Here is a 15,811-nt window from a genome sequence, read left to right as displayed (position 1 = left end):
TCAGAGATACCAAATGGTAACCATGGTTCTCTCTGGCTGGTGGAATGACTGGCTTTCATATGCTTTTCTTCTTTGTGCTTTCCTGTGTTTTCCACTTTTTTTGAACATGAATTACTTCTATAATCACACACACAAAACAGTACAAAAGTACTTTTAAGTACTATAACTAAGGGTAACTGGAGCAATGAAAAAGAGAACTATTGTTTGTATGTTTTCAAAATAAATATTGCCGGCAACATCTTACATCTCAGCATGAGCAACTTAAACTGTAGATGCTGCTTCTAAGCTACAATATCATTGATATGTGAGATACCTGTGATATAGCAACAATATGGCACTTGTACTCGGTTACTGAATTTCTTCTAGATGTAGCACCCTGGGAAAGTTTATGATCAGCCAAATGTTGTTGGTTTTCAACTTGAATTAGACTTTCTTTGATCTTTATACCTGATATAAACTAAAAGACTATTTGTCCACAAAAATGAAATAAAGAAAATGAGATAACTTTCCACTTATTATGTGTGGTATCTGCAGAATTACAGACCTAAGTATTAAAGAAAAGATGTCAAGGTGCCAGCAGCACCAGATTGAAGATGGCAGCCAGCAGGAGGCTGATGAAGGGGCTTGAAGACATCCTCAAATGTGAGATGAAAAACTTCCTTAACATCTAGGTTGATGAAGATACTTTGTTGACCTGGCAAGGGCTTATGGTTCCTGACAACCCTGCATATTGATAAGGGGGCCTTCAGAATCGAAATCAGCTTTCCAGCAGACTACCCATTCAAGCTACCAAAGATCACATTTAAATCGAAGATCTATCACCCGGAACATGGATGAAAAGGGCAGGTCTGTCTGCTGGTAATTAGTGCTGAAAACTGGAAGCCAGCAACCAAAACCAACCAAATGAACCCCCCAGCCCAAGGACAGTAAAAAATTCTGTAAGAACGTTGAAGAGTTTACAAAGAAATATGGGGAAAAGCGACCTGTGGACTAAAATCTGCCACAACTGATTCCAGCGTGTGAGCAGAGACCCTGAGCAGTGCATTCAGATATCCCAAGAAGCAGGACTCTGTGGAAGATTGACATGGGCCACCGCCCAGCATCTGCTTGTGGCAGTTACTAATTTTCTACAATTTTCATAATCAAACGTGGTCTAGGTAACCTGTAAAGATAGGATTAAAATTTTAAGATGTTCTAAGACAAGAAAAGATGTCAATAAATGGTGTCAGTGGACATGAAAAATGTGGTTACCACTGTGTCATGGATCTAATAAGCGGTATAATGAAAAAAAAAAAAAACAGAAAAGAAAACTGAACTGAATACTTGGCTTTAAATTAAAACCAGGGCATGGGCTTCCCTGGTGGCGCAGTGGTTAAGAATCTGCCTGCCAATGCAGGGGACATAGGTTCGAGCCCTGGTCCAGAAAGATCCCACATGCCACAGAGCAACTAAGCCCATGTACCACAACTACTGAGCCTGCGAGCCATAACTACTGAGCCCACGTGCCACAACTACTGAAGCCCACACACCTACAGCCCGTGCTCTGCAAGAAGAGAAGCCATTGCAATGAGAAGTCCGCGCGCAGCAACAAAGACCCAACGCAACCAAAAATAAAATAAATTTATTTTTAAAAAAATTATAACCGGGGCATATTTGAGGACCAAGTTTTATGATTCATCCCTATTTTCGTAGCAGGTTAAAACCCATTGACAATAAAAAAGTATCAAAGTTTCTTCACCCAAATATCTCCAAACAAATCACTAGAGATGTCCTCAGTAAAGTGGATATGTAAGATTAAGATCATTCTAGACTTTGGAGAGCTAAATTTTATGTTTCCTCCTGCCCTAATTCTTGGTAGAGGTGAGTCAATGAGAGGAAAACTCACTTCTGTCCCCAGGTCACAGTCCTGGTCTTCCTCTGCTTCTCCTCTTCTCTCAGACTTCTTCCTTATTTTATCCCCAGGTTCGGTGCTTCAGCCAAGCAAGGCCCAGGGCCCTCCTGAGGAGTGAAGGCTTGGACTGAGGACAAGCTCACTGCCATCTCCCATCATTTGTATCCAGGCAGAAGTGGGTGAAATGAGCATCAAGGGCAGTCTTGGGAAGGGTGTGAAGGATGGAGACAGAGGGAGAGTCAGCAAAGGGAAACTGGCTGCCTGAGAAGCATGTGGAAGGGAAAGGAGCAGTCCTCTTGGACGGGGAGAATTGCAGGAACGCTGTATGTACGTGTCTGTGTCCCAAGTTTGGTTTGCACTAGATGAGAGAGTGACCTCTTTTTCCCACAAAGAACGCTTGTCCAAAATCAGCCAGGCACTTCGTTCTACGCTCTCCAGATCAGCTCAGGGTTCTCACTAACTTCGCAAGGCTGGTTCTGATCTGACCACTAGAGACTTATCATAAAGAGTCTGCCTTTCTCATGGAGTCCAAGGACCTCAACTCTCGGCCACACACAATCACATAGATATATAATTAATATATCTATTATAAACCCTCCTCAAATAATCAGTTCTTCAATTTGGTGGAGGAACCAACCAGACCATTTGGGTCCTGCAAATAAACTAACCCATGGAATCCTGGAATGTTCCCATTCTCAGCCACTTAGTTTGTGCTGGAGACTTTCATATTCACCAAGTGTCCACTAGACTGAATGCTAAACAAGTTCATAGGGGTAAGACCATGAGAAAAACACACAGAAGAAATTCTTCTGGTGTTAAAACAAACTCTGTGAGGACAAAATGTACTTGGAGTTCGACTCCATCTCTTCTGTCTCCTGGTGGGTTACTACAGTTTACCAGGAAAATAGTTTGAAATTGGCAAAACCTCCAAATCCTGCCTTGGGGAGTTCTGTGCCTGTTGGCTTTCTCACAGCTTCTTTGTGACCATAGGATGGGTTTAATAACCACACTCCGGGTTGCACAACTATTATTATCCCCATCAGAGAAATGCAGTGCAGAAAAACAGAACCTGTGTTTGCATTTCCTGTTTCATATAAAGAGTTTCATCTAAGACAACAGCATAAGCTATTCATCCATGACTATTGTCCTCTCCTGGTGCTGAGGCTGGAGGGCCTGCAGCAAATAGTTTCAAAATGGAAGCATCTTCCCCAGCTGCACTCTCCACATGGCCTCCTTTCTCACCTCACAGCCTATCTCTCTGACTCTCTACCCCCATGGTGGGTGCATAAAAGAAATGGGGACCCAGTGAGTCTTGGTGCTTCTGCGGAAGCCCACAGGCCCCGATCAGAGCTGACAGTTTGGGAGGTAGAGTGAGGCCAGTGGACTTAAAGATGCAAGCAGAGTTATGTAGGGATCCAAGGATTTTAATGGTTCCTAAGCTAATACAACCTTCTCCCAACTTCCCTTTCTGACTCCCCTGACCTGCCTGGGGTCTTGTCTTCTTCCTATACTAGGTACCAAATCACAGTCATAGAATGTTAGTGGCAAGAAAGGATGAACTTTGATCTGGGCAGAGGAAGTTCCTTGCCAAAGTCAGCCATAGATTGATGACAAAGCTGGGCCTAGAACCCGTCTGTCTTGATTCACAGACCTGTGCTCTTTCCAGAAGCCCTAACATGAAGAGGATTCTTTAACTGAGCTGTTATGGAGATTCTCACTGATTCTTGCCTGTAAATAATAATGGCCTGTCAAGATACCAAAATTGAAATAAGACAAAATAGGATAAACCTTAGTTGGCTACAACATCATTGACAGGAGACTACAAACCCCCTCACCCCTGACACTCTCAGGGATCTGAGTAGGGTCTAGTATCATGGAGGACAAGGTTGGTCACATGAATCCTTCCTTCCCTCTGCTGTCCACCCAGTGACCATTCACAGCATGACTCATCCCTAACATGTTTAGCTATAGGTCTCTAAAATTTTAGATGCTCAGGAAAGGAAGAGGCCTTAAAGAGCATACAGAATAACTACATGTCTGCGTGTATCACATATGTTAGAAGCAGCTGCAAGTCTAAAGGCAGCCTCCTGTGCCTGTGTCCACAGATCCCTGTGGGACTTGAAGATCTGGCCGTTATCTGGCTAATCTGAATAGGTAGCAGTTAAGCTGTATATTTCAAGCCAGAATGTTCACTATGCCACTTACATCATTCTATTTGGCAGTCTACACTGCAGGACTCCTATAGTAGATCTAGAAATTCCCCTCCACTTATCCAGTTTTTCAATCTAAAGTCCTAAGGGTATCCCTCTGCTTGGCAGGACGTCCTAATGTAGCCATTTATCCCCTGGGCCATTTCCTTGGCCCACTCTGTCCCCGGACCAGAGATGTGCTTCCTCCCAGCCCAGCACAGATGCTATGGGAGGCCTGGTACAGCGACCTGGGCTCAGCTGACCCCGCCACCCCATCTGCTCATGGGAACAGTGCTTCCTTTGTACCATTGTTTGGTTTTTTGCTTTTTGGTTGTTGTTTTTTAAAATTTTTCCTTCTCCCCTGTTTCAAACTCAGTCCCTCAGGGCCTCAGTTGAAGCCATCCCTGCCCAAGCACATCCCCACACTACAACTTGTAATTATTCCCTAAGCAGGCCATGGATATCTTTTCAAATAACCCTCCTGAAGTGGGAAGGTCCTGGGAAATCCAGTCACTTCCCCTCAACTGGAAGCACCAGCTTCTGGAAAATTCCACAGCTCTGGGCCCTGGCTAGTGGGAGAAAAGGGGAGGGGGTGAATTAGGTTGATGCCTAAATCTTTAGACCATCTGTTGGGTTCTTTTTTTTTTTTTTTTTTTTTTTATTTTGCGGTACGTGGGCCTCTCACTGTTGTGGATTCTCCCGTTGCGGAGCACAGGCTCCGGATGCGCAGGCTCAGCGGCCATGGCTCCCGGGCCCAGCTGCGCCGCGGCACGTGGGATCCTCCTGGACCGGGGCACGAACCCGCATCCCCTGCATCGGCAGGCGGACTCCCAACCACTGTGCCACCAGGGAAGCCCTGTTGGGTTCTTTTGAGTGAGTTAGGGTGAATCTCAATGAAGTGAAATTCTCAACCTGGAATAGTTATGACAACCTGAAGATCATCTCAGGCCAAATGTAGAGAAAAAAGGCAAAGTGTGTGTGTTCATCCCTTAGAGTTGTGAGGTGGGACCTTCCTTCAGACCCAGCAGACTTTCTTTAGGGGAGCCCTTCCTTGACCCTTTTAAGAAAATCACGGGCCTTCTGGTCATGATTGAAATCTCCCTATTTGAAGCATATTTGATGAACCAACTCTTTCGTTCACATATTTTTCTTTTAAAAGTTGAGCTTGTTTTCCTAAATTTTTGTTATTCTAACTACATCAAAGCATCCCAGTCCAAAGACATAGAATGTGCTAGGAAAGCAGACATTGGATCATTTAGGGCAAAATGTATATAAGACATGTTTACTTGAGAGTTCATGACACCAAAGATAAAAGGATTTCTGGCTGACAGGTCAACAGGCTTCTTTCCCTGGAGACTAGGGTCCCCTGCGGTCCCAAGATACCCAGAGTGGTACCTGCAAGGCTGAGCCCTGAGATGCTAAGAGTCCCTAAGCTTTGCCCATCTCTCGAGTGGATATGGCTGTGAGAGGGAAATGTAAGAGACAATTTGATGCCCCTGGACAGGCAGAACGTAGCTGCCCAGGGTCCCTCATGGCAGGGTGCAGAGATCCTGAGTCTTCAGGAGTTTTTCTGGTTAATGGCCATGTTCAGCTTCTGCTACAAAGGTCACTGATCCAGGTGAGGGAAGCTGAGAAACAAGTGACCAGAGCAACTACTCAGAGGGGAAAGAAGCCAGAATAGCAAAGTCCACAAGGACAGGGATTTGACCTTTGTACATCTCATCTTCCTGGTGCCTAGCAAAATAACTAGTCCTTATGAAGTGCTCCGTAAACATTTGTTAAATTAATAAATTATTGATTTATGAGATTAGGTCAAGGATTTAAGCCTGGGGTGGGGGAGACAGAAGGAAGTCTAAGGGGATTAGTCAGAAACCTCAAGGGAATCTCGGTAAGTCTCAGAATCACTGACTCAACAGAGGAGGTCCCTTTACTCCAAGACCCAAGTCCAAATGCAGCTCCCACTATGGTTGTGACATATGGTATGAGCTTAGTGACACTTGAACCTTCTCACGTCAAGTTAGATGGCGGCCTGAGGTAAGGTATTGCCACTGGGGAAACAGAGAAGGGATGAAATAGAAATTTAGGAGGCTGGATGGAGAATATTTGGAGACAGAGTATGTAGGTATTGAAGAAAAGTGACTCAAAGGTAAAAATAACATAGAGACAATATCTACTTCATGGGGTTACTGTAAGGAGTGGACGAATTAACACAGAGTCTCTGGAATAGTATTTCAGTGCCACTGGGTAGGTTTTTTGTTTGTTTGTTTTTTGCGGTTCACAGGCCTCTCACTGTTGTGGCCTCTCCCGTTGCGGAGCACAGGCTCCGGACGCGCAGGCTCAGCAGCCATGGCTCACAGGCCCAGCCACTCTGCGGCATGTGGGATCTTCCCGGACCGGGGCATGAACCCATGTCCCCTGCATTGGCAGGCGGACTCTCAACCACTGCGCCACCAGGGAAGCCCTGGGTAGGTTCTTAATAGAAAGAGCTTTCTCCTCCTCCTCATCCCTCTCTATTTTCATTAAAGATCAGACTATCCCACCTGAAAACCTCAGAGTGCCCACCCCAAGGAGGCTCTGCCAGCCGTGTCTTCATGTGAATGTCGTGACTGAAGGCCATGGACACACCCGAGCCTCTGCTGATCCCCACTGAACAGATAGAAATAAAAGTGTCTTCTCTCCAGGGCTGCGTCAGGAAGACCCTGAAAGCCATTCTCTCACAGTCAGAATGTTTTCTTTGTTCCTCTGAGATAGAACCAACATCTCTGTAAAGGACAAAGAGGCAGCTTGACTCATAAGCCGAGCAGATGCTATGGGCTGAGTGATGGCTACACAGGGGTAGCTGGAGCTGAACCCCTGAGACTTCAATATTTGTTGTGGTATATATTATGATGAGGTGTGGGGGACCTTTTTAAAAACCGAATACGTGTATTTCTGAACGTCAGATTCACATGCAGCCTCAGACCTCTCCAAACACACACATCCTAAGCTCTCCTGATGTGTCTTCAGGGCCCCCAGAGAACGGAAAAGGACCAGACATGTCTGGCCACATTTCTGATTCTTTCCCTCCAAATATTTTCATGCCCTCACTTATTCAACAAACATTTACCAAGCTCCTACTTTGTGCCAGGCACCGTGCTGGAAGCTGGAGCTTCAAAGAAATAAGGCCACATCCCTTCCCACATACAGCCCTGTAGGGAAGAGAGACAAACCACACACTAGAACACTGGGGGATGTGTTAGAGAGAGATTTTGCAAACAGTCCTGGGAGCATAGAGGAGGCCACAGAGCCCAACCAGTGTTTCAGTGTTCCTGGAGGACCAGCAAGAGTTGACCAGGTGAAGAGGGCAGGGAGGCCTTCCAGGTAAGGGAGCAGCAAGCAGGACGGCCAAAGGCAAGCAAGACAGTGACTCGGTAGTTCTCACCTCCCTGCACGTTGAAATCATTGGCAGAGCTTTTCTTTTCTTTTTTTTATTTTTTATTGAAGTATAGTTGACTTACAATGTTGTGTTAGTTTGTGGTGTACAGCAAAGTGATTCAGATATATATATTCTTTTTCATATTCTTTTCTATTATGGTTTATTACAGGATATCGAATAGAGTTCCCTGTGCTACACAGCAGGACCTTGTTGTTTATCTATTTTATATATGGTAGTTTGTATCTGGTAATCTCAAACTCCTAATTTATTCCTCCCCTGCTTTCCCCTTTGGTAACATAAGTTTGTTTTCTATGTTGGCAGAGCTTTTAACAGTTACTGATGCCTAGGCCCTCACACAGATCTATTGAGTCAGAATCTTTGGAGATAGGGCCCAGGAATCAGTCTTATTAAAAGCACCCCAGGTATATGTGACCAGAGTTAAGGACCACTGGACTAAGGAAGAGTCATTAATACAAGACATTTGGGAAAGAAAGCACAAAAGAATACTATAATAGTTCACTCCATCAATAATTCTAAAACAGAGGCTCTTAGACCCCATGCAAAGCATGCAAGACCAAGGGATGCATTGATGTATTCTCGAGTCAGTAACAGATCTACCATACAGCCTCCACCCAAATCCAGGAACCAATGAAATCTGTGGTTCTCAGTCACCTCCTCTCCCCCACACCCACTTGCTCCCTCCAGGAGATTGGCATTGCCATTCTTAATGGAGTATGCTGTGGCTCTCAAATCCAATAATACTCTCTTCATCGCTGCAATGAGGACCTACTTGTATTTCAGAAAACTTAAAAGGAGGCTCCAAGGCCAAACACAAAACTCTAGATACAGTACAACAATACCACTTTTGACAAAGTACATAATAAATCAATAAATCAAATGGTTATTTTCTTAAAGACTTAGATGGAGACATAGAAATCCTGTTCTTAAAACTGGGGCATGTCCCATTGTAAGAGGGACTACCTTGGACCAAGAGACTGGCCAATAGCTCCCATTCACAAGAAGATGAATTCAGAAGTGGTTATGAATCCCAGTTCAGCCACTGGCTGTACCCTGTTGGGCAAGTACTAACCTGTGAGCAGGTTCTCTGCTCCACGAAATAGATATAATTATATCTACCTTTCATGGTTGCTCTTGGCTTAAAGGAGATAATACCCAGCATATCAAGTGTCTAGTACCCGAGAGCTGACTCCTCAGTCAGTGAAAACTCTCTATTTATTCTACCATCACTTCATTATCGGAAACTGTGTTACAGGAGCGAAAGTAACACAGATGTAGAAGGATGGGCCAGGTCATGGTTCTCCTGCTGCCACCCTCTCCCTCCCTCTTATCTTCTCACTCGAGGCAGCACATGGCACCTGAGACTCTAAGTCTGCAGGCTGCTCCTGCCTCTCGGGGGTGCGCCCCAAATACACATCTAAGTGTGTGATGGTTCAGCCCCTCTACCCAGATGAAGACAGCATGTGAGAGCCTGGAGTCTGGCTCTCTCCCTCTGTCACCTGGGCCCCAGCCCAAATGTGATGCTCCATCACCTCCTATTTATTGACCTCTCTCACCAGCATTGGGAAACTGCCCTTCACTCCTGCACACTCAGTTGGACTTCATTAAAGAAATTTCTCTCCCAGAAGATATGTTCATGGAAATTATGTCGAATCAAGCAGGGACCCCAGACATCCTCTCTCAGGTTCCTACCCTTTTTGTGCCATGGACCCACTGACAACTCAGCAAAAACGTCCAATAATGTGTAAAACAAAACAGGATCGCAAAAGCATTCAATTTTATTGAAATGGGATTCTATCAACCTCCCATGGAGACCCATGGATTCCATATTACAAACACCTGATAGTCAAACCCTGGACTGAAAGCTCAGGAAACTCTCCAAAGTCACCCAGCTAAGAGGTAAGAGAGCCAAGGCAAGAACCCCATCGCCCTGTTCCCGAACCCGAGCTCTGTCCACCAATCTATTTATTATCTTAGAAAATTAAAAAAATCAAAACAGAGCTCTTACTGATTCTGGATTTAAAAATCCTGAATTAAAAAAAAAATCCTGAATTTTGGTCCCATTGGAAGGCTTGGAGGTGGCCCTGCCGGCCCCGTATATCTTCATAAGAACTGGCCTCAGTCTATATTGGATTACAAAACTGGACAAAGATTGTTTCCCAGCAAACATCTGGAAGAGCTTAAAGTCACAATAAGTTGACTGAGGTAACTGGTAGCAGATGTCCCAGCTCCTGGAATTTGTTGGATGACAGTGTTGGATGATGGACTAGATGGACGGGTTCAATCCCTTTGCTTTCAGGTGGCCTTTGTCAAGGAGTCTGGGACACTAGTTTCTGAGCCTGATGCAGAAAACTCAGCCCTCCTGCTTGCCTCAACATTTCTCAGGAATTAGTAAGCAGTTGGTATCATCCTTCTCTGCTGAGAAGGTTGGAAGGTATTAAACCCCTGGCCAATCTCTCGGTGAACCCTTTCACCCCTTTCTATTGCTGGGCCAATAGAACATAATGGTTAAAAGTATGGGTTTGGAGTTACACGTTAGGATTTAAATTCTCATTTCATCACTCTAGAAAAGTTGCATGACCACATCTTCCCACCTCAGTTTTTTCATCCCTCTAATGGGACTAGTACTAATGCCTGCCTTGCAGGGTATGTAACAATTAGAGCTAATATATGGAAAACACCTATACAGGACCTGGTGTTGCAGTGTTAAATAGTCAGGAGCTATGATTACAATTAGTCCTAGGTTGAACCCTGCCCCTTCCCAACTCTGTCCCTTAATAAATGAAGCAGGTGTTAAGGCAGGTGTCATTAGCAGAGTGACTGTGTTCAAGGAAACCCATTCACCATGATCAGAGCAGAATTGTTGAGTTTCTCCAACATATCTCAGCAAGATAAGTGACTTGACCACAGTCACACAGAGAGAAAACCCCACATCTTCTTACCACCAGATCTACATACCTCCCTGAATCTGGTTGCCTCCCCTCTGCATCCCCTCCTGTTTCTATGGGCCCAGAACCCTTGCTCCTCTCAAAAGCCAGCCTCTCCACCTGTGCTCTGGATCCCACTCCCTCTCTCCTGCTCAGGATTGCTCTTGCAGTCTCCACCCACCTCTCCTACAAAGTCAATATTCCTCCTTTACTGGATCAGCCCCATGTGCATGCCCTGAGCATCTTCCTCAACCTCCATGTCTCCCGTCAGCTACTAAACTCATTTCTCTATTTTCCTCCAACTTCAAAACTGAGTTGCTGTTTCCAATTCCCTTCCTCAGCACACTCAAATTGGACTTCTATTCCCATTATCCTCAGAGACTACTATTGTCAAGGTCACCAGTGACCTCCATTTGCTAAATCCAGGGGCCGCTTCTTCGTTATCTTCTTTGAACTTTCAGTAAAAGTTGATTATTTCCTCCTTCTTAAAACATTTTCTTCCCTTGGCTCTGTGATAGCCCACTGTCCTCTTTTACTTATGTCTCCTTTACTGGCTCCTCCTCTAGTCAGTCTCTCTAAGAGCATAGTAGGGATCTGTCCTGAGCATCCTTTTCTCCCATTACTGTGTGCTCTCCCTTTGTAACCCCATCGAGTCCCATGACTTTGAAGACCATCTATGTCTGGGATCCCCAACCCCCAGGTCTCAGACCGTTACCAGTCTGCAGCCTGTTAGGAACCGGGCCGCACAGCAGGAGGTGAGCAGTGGGTGAGTGAGCAAACCTTCATCTGCCGCTCCCCCTCGCTCCCCATTGCTCCCCACTGCTCCCCATCGCTCCCCACCACTCCCCACTGCTCCCCATCACTCCCCATCGCTCCCCATCCCTCCCCACTGCTCCCCACCGCTCCCCATGGCTCCCCATCACTCCCCATCACTCGTATTACTGCCTGAACCATCCCCCCAACCTCCTGTCCGTGGAAAACTTGTCTTCCAGGAAACCAGTCCCTGGTGCCAAAAAGGTTGGAGACCGCTGGTCTATGTGCTTGTGATTCCAAAATCTCTGCCTCCAGCCCTGACTTTTCCCCAAATCTTGACTATCCAACTGCCATCTTCACATTTCCACATGGGTGTCTAACAGGCAACTCAGATATAACTTATCCATGAAAGAATTTGAGTTTTCCTCCCAAACTTGCTCCTTCCTCAGGCTTCCTAGTTTTAGTCATTAGCGCGAGCATTCACCCAGTTGTTCAACCTATAAATATAGGAGTCAGTCTTGATTCCCTCTTTTCTTCATTATCTATATTCAATATATCAGCAAATCTTGTCCACTTTATCTCCAAAGCATACTCCAAATTCATCTACTTCTCTCCATTTTCATCACAGTCACTGTGGTCCAAGCCACCATTACCTGAATGACTGCAATAGCTTCCCAGCTGATCCATCTGGAACCATACTACAATCCACACTTGACAGGGAAGCCTGAATAATCTTGTCACATTCTTGTAGAATGTACAAGCACATGGCTTCCCATTGTACTTGAAATAAAACCTAAATTCCTCAAAGCAAGATGTAACATGGCTTCTGCCTACCTCTCCAAACTCACTTTGAATCACTTTCCTCCTCATCTCTCCACTCCAGCCACACTGGTCTTTCTGTCCCTTGAAAACCTGAAATCTATTCCCACCCTAGGACCTTTGCACTGGCTGTTCTTCCTGGAATGCTCTTCCCCCTGATCCTTGAATGACTGTTTCCTTTCCATCATTAACATCTCACTGAAATGTCAGTACTCAGAGAGGCCCTTCCTGACCACAAAACTGAAGTAGCCCACCCAGTCACTCCCTATCACATCACCCTGTTCTCTCATATATGTTTTCCTCTCTGTGTGTCTGACTCTGTTCTGGTTGGTAAGTCCCACAAGGGCTAGGACCTTGTCTTTCTTCTTCACCATTACATCTGCAGGACTTAGAACAGTGCCTGAACATGGCAGTGCTTGATATCTGTTGTCGAAAGAGTGAATGAATGGATAAATGAGTCAGTAACGGAGCTAGGACAAGAACCCAGGCCTCCTGCCTTCCAGTTCCGTGTTCCTCCCCCATGCCATGTCAAGTTGTAGTTTTCACCAGTTTGATTGCTTTCTTGCTGTTCAGCAGATGCTTGGCATCCTTCAACTCTCAGCTGGTTCCAGATCCTAGTGATAAACTAAACGGCCACAAAGGAGCAGGAAGGAGAGGAAAGAGGGCATCTGAATAAATCATGAAGTATGTGGTCATCCCCCAAAATAATGAGAATTAAACACTCAGTCATCCAGTGACATTTAGTAAACACTTACTACCTACCAGGCATTAGGCAATTTACCAGGGACAAAAAGACAAACCTACTCTGAAGGATCTGACAGTCTCCAGGAGGAGATGGTGGCCCTAGTGGTGATGCTTGACATGGTGTGATGGGCCTGAGACCAAAGTAACACATGCTGTGGAAACACAAAGTAGAGAGTGATGAACACTGCATGGAGTGGGCAAGAATTCAGGGAGACAACCAGAGAGTGGAACTTCTGAACTGAGTCTTAAAGAGTGAATACCTGCTATTGAAAACTCATAGTCTGGGTTTTCACATGGAAAGTACAGTTGTGTTTCCCCTTCATTTTATTTGACAAAAGAAAAATCACTTTAGAAAGGCATACAGGATGACTCTGGTAGTTGAAAGAACCACATATTAATAAACAGAGAAATTTCCATCTGGGAAGCTTTTTTATTTTTTTAAGATGGGATAGTTCTCTATTTCTTACTACAAAAAGTCCACAAAAACAATTTCATCTTCCCTGAGGGTCTTATGGTGAAACCACTGAGGCAATTACCTACATGATGAAAGATCACCCAACTAAGGAACTACTTCCTATAAAACCACAGGCCATCCCCTTGAAGAAATGTGCTGTCATGTAGAAACGAGGTTTTACAGCAGGTGAAAGAATGAAGTAGATTTATGTGAAGAGATACATTGATCTCAATGAGATACATTATTACGTAAAGACAAGAAAGCTTCAGTACACTGGATATTGTTGCTACTATTGTTATTATGTTGGGATCTGTCTAGGACTGTGGAGAATAATAAGTGCAAATGTTAACAATCTCTGAGGTGTGGGATTATGAGACACACTTTCTGAGGCCTACATTTTGGTACTATTTTAATTGTTTACAACAAATTGCACTCTTTTGGAATTTAAACATGAAGACTGTTTAGAACACAGTTCTGATTGGTTTTATAATGCTTAAGAACTTGTGCTTGTCTCTACATTCCAGAAACATATAAAAAGAGGATTTCCCTAAATTATATCGTTTGCTAACACCTGCAGAAAAAAATAAACTGAGACCCAGAAAGATAATGTGATTTTTCTCACACTATGACTCCTAGACTAGTACCTTCAGCTCCACAGTTCTTGATTTCATGCTGAGGACTCAAATATATGAATATATCAATCTTAACGTACACATTTGGAAATTTAGCGATATTGCTTTGTGGAAAACTGTGCAACGGTTTATTGTAATAGTTACAGGCCAGTACTTTCCCCAGAAAACAATTCAAATAGAAGTCTCTTGAATATTACCTCTAGTCCTTGTGCATATCTTAGAATACTCAGTAAATTCTTTGAATAGATAGGTCCCTTCCATTCAGTTTATAAGTAGTTACTGAGCACTTACGATGTGTTCTAGCCACTAGGGGTACGGCAGTAAGAAAATGAGACAAATTCTCTGTACTTGTGGAGCTTAGATCCCAGTGGGGAAAACACCATAAGCAAGAAAAAACATAAATAAAGGATATAATTTCAGGTAAAGATATAGTAAGGATATAATGAACCAAGTAAAATGATAGTGACAAGAGTGCTATTTTTGAAAGGTCAGGAAGGCCCTTAAAGGAAGGACATTAGATCAGAGACCTGGACGAAGGAGGGAGCCACGCAGGAGTACAGTCAGAGTCAGTGCCCTGAACAGGAAGAAGAATTCCTTCTTTTCCTGAAAAAGTAAAGAACATCCCAAAGAAAGAGCTCTCAAAGTTTGGTATGTTAAGGTTTCACTCTTGTTGCTGTTGTTATAAGGTTTAAAGGTCTAGTGCTGTAAATTTCTCTCTATTGCTTACAAATTTGACCATGAATTTTATTTAGGAATATAAGTCTGGTACAAAAGTAGTGTCTTATCTATGTGTCACCTTCTGCCAGTGTGGTGTATATATATATATACATACATACAATGGAATATTACTCAGCCATAACAAAGAATGAAATACTGCCATTTGCAGCAACATGGATGGACCCAGAGATTATCATACTAAGTGAAGTAAGTCAGAAAGAGAAAGACAAATACCATATGATATCACTTATATGTGGAATCTAAAATACCAATTTATCTACAAAACAGAAATAGACTCACAGACATAGAGAACAGACTTGTGGTTGCCAAGGAGGAGGGGAGGTGGGGGGAGGGAAGGATTGGGAGTTCAGGATTAGCAGATGCAAACTATTACATACAGGATGGATAAACAAAAAAGTCCGGGGCTTCCCTGGTGGCGCAGTGGTTGAGAGTCCGCTTGCCGATGCAGGGGACGTGGGTTCGTGCCCCGGTCCGGGAGGATCCCACGTGCCGCGGAGCAGCTGGGCCCGTGAGCCATGGCCGCTGAGCCTGCGCGTCTGGAGCCTGTGCTCCGCAATGGGAGAGGCCACAACAGTGAGAGGCCTGCGTACTGAAAAAAAAAAAAAAAAAAAAAAAAAAAAAAAGGTCCTACTGTATAGCAGGGGAAACTATATTCAATATCCATGATAAACCATAATGGAAAAGAATATATATTTTTATAACTGAGCCAATTTGCTGTACAGCAGAAATTAACACAACGTTGTAAATCAACTATACTTCAATAAAATAAAATTTTAAAACCTTCTGCCTATCACAAAGGCACAGAATCCAACGCCTAAGGGTCTTTCCAAAGCTGTTCATTCCACAGAGAGAGACGAGGCCCAACCGAAAGTGCCCCTGGGCTTAAATCTGCTCCCCGTCCCCACTCCCACCCCAAGCAGAACGGGCTGCCTAGAATATGTAGCTGGGAGAGTCATCCAAGACTCAAGAGAGAGGAGTGCAGAAGACACCTTTGGTGTTCTCAGCTTTTAGCCCCTACACACCCAACTCTGGCGGGGACAGAAATGACAGTCTATCCTTCACAGTGGGGAGACTGAAGCTCAGAGAAGTGGGTGGCTTGCCCAGGATCACACAGAAAGCCAGCTCTGTTTGCTAACCTTCTCTCTGTTGCCTGCGTCATGTTCCAGGCCAGGGACCACATGGGTGGAATTCAGGCTCCATTTTCAGGAAATGTGAATGTTGCTTTTTCATT

At 44.4% G+C, this 15,811-nt stretch overlaps 1 protein-coding gene and 1 pseudogene across 6 annotated transcripts in view; both read left to right on the top strand.

The window, feature by feature from the left end:
- The window catches only part of APOD (apolipoprotein D), a 90,324-nt gene that overhangs the window by 59,808 nt on the left and 14,705 nt on the right, over positions 1–15,811 (top strand). For 2 of the 6 annotated variants that reach the window (XM_032630502.1, XM_032630503.1), the window contains exon 2: positions 1,963–2,066. The exons of the other annotated variants lie outside the window; for them this stretch is intronic. The gene's annotated coding sequence lies outside the window, so the exon portion shown is untranslated. The remainder of the gene's footprint in view (positions 1–1,962; positions 2,067–15,811) is intronic. 6 annotated transcript variants of the gene reach the window in all.
- Positions 538–1,242, top strand: LOC116753059 (annotated as a pseudogene).

Source organism: Phocoena sinus, chromosome 4 (assembly GCF_008692025.1).
Source record: "Phocoena sinus isolate mPhoSin1 chromosome 4, mPhoSin1.pri, whole genome shotgun sequence".
NCBI lineage: Eukaryota > Metazoa > Chordata > Mammalia > Artiodactyla > Phocoenidae > Phocoena > Phocoena sinus.
Note: the sequence above shows the minus strand (reverse complement) of the source record. Positions and strands in the feature narration are given on the sequence as shown.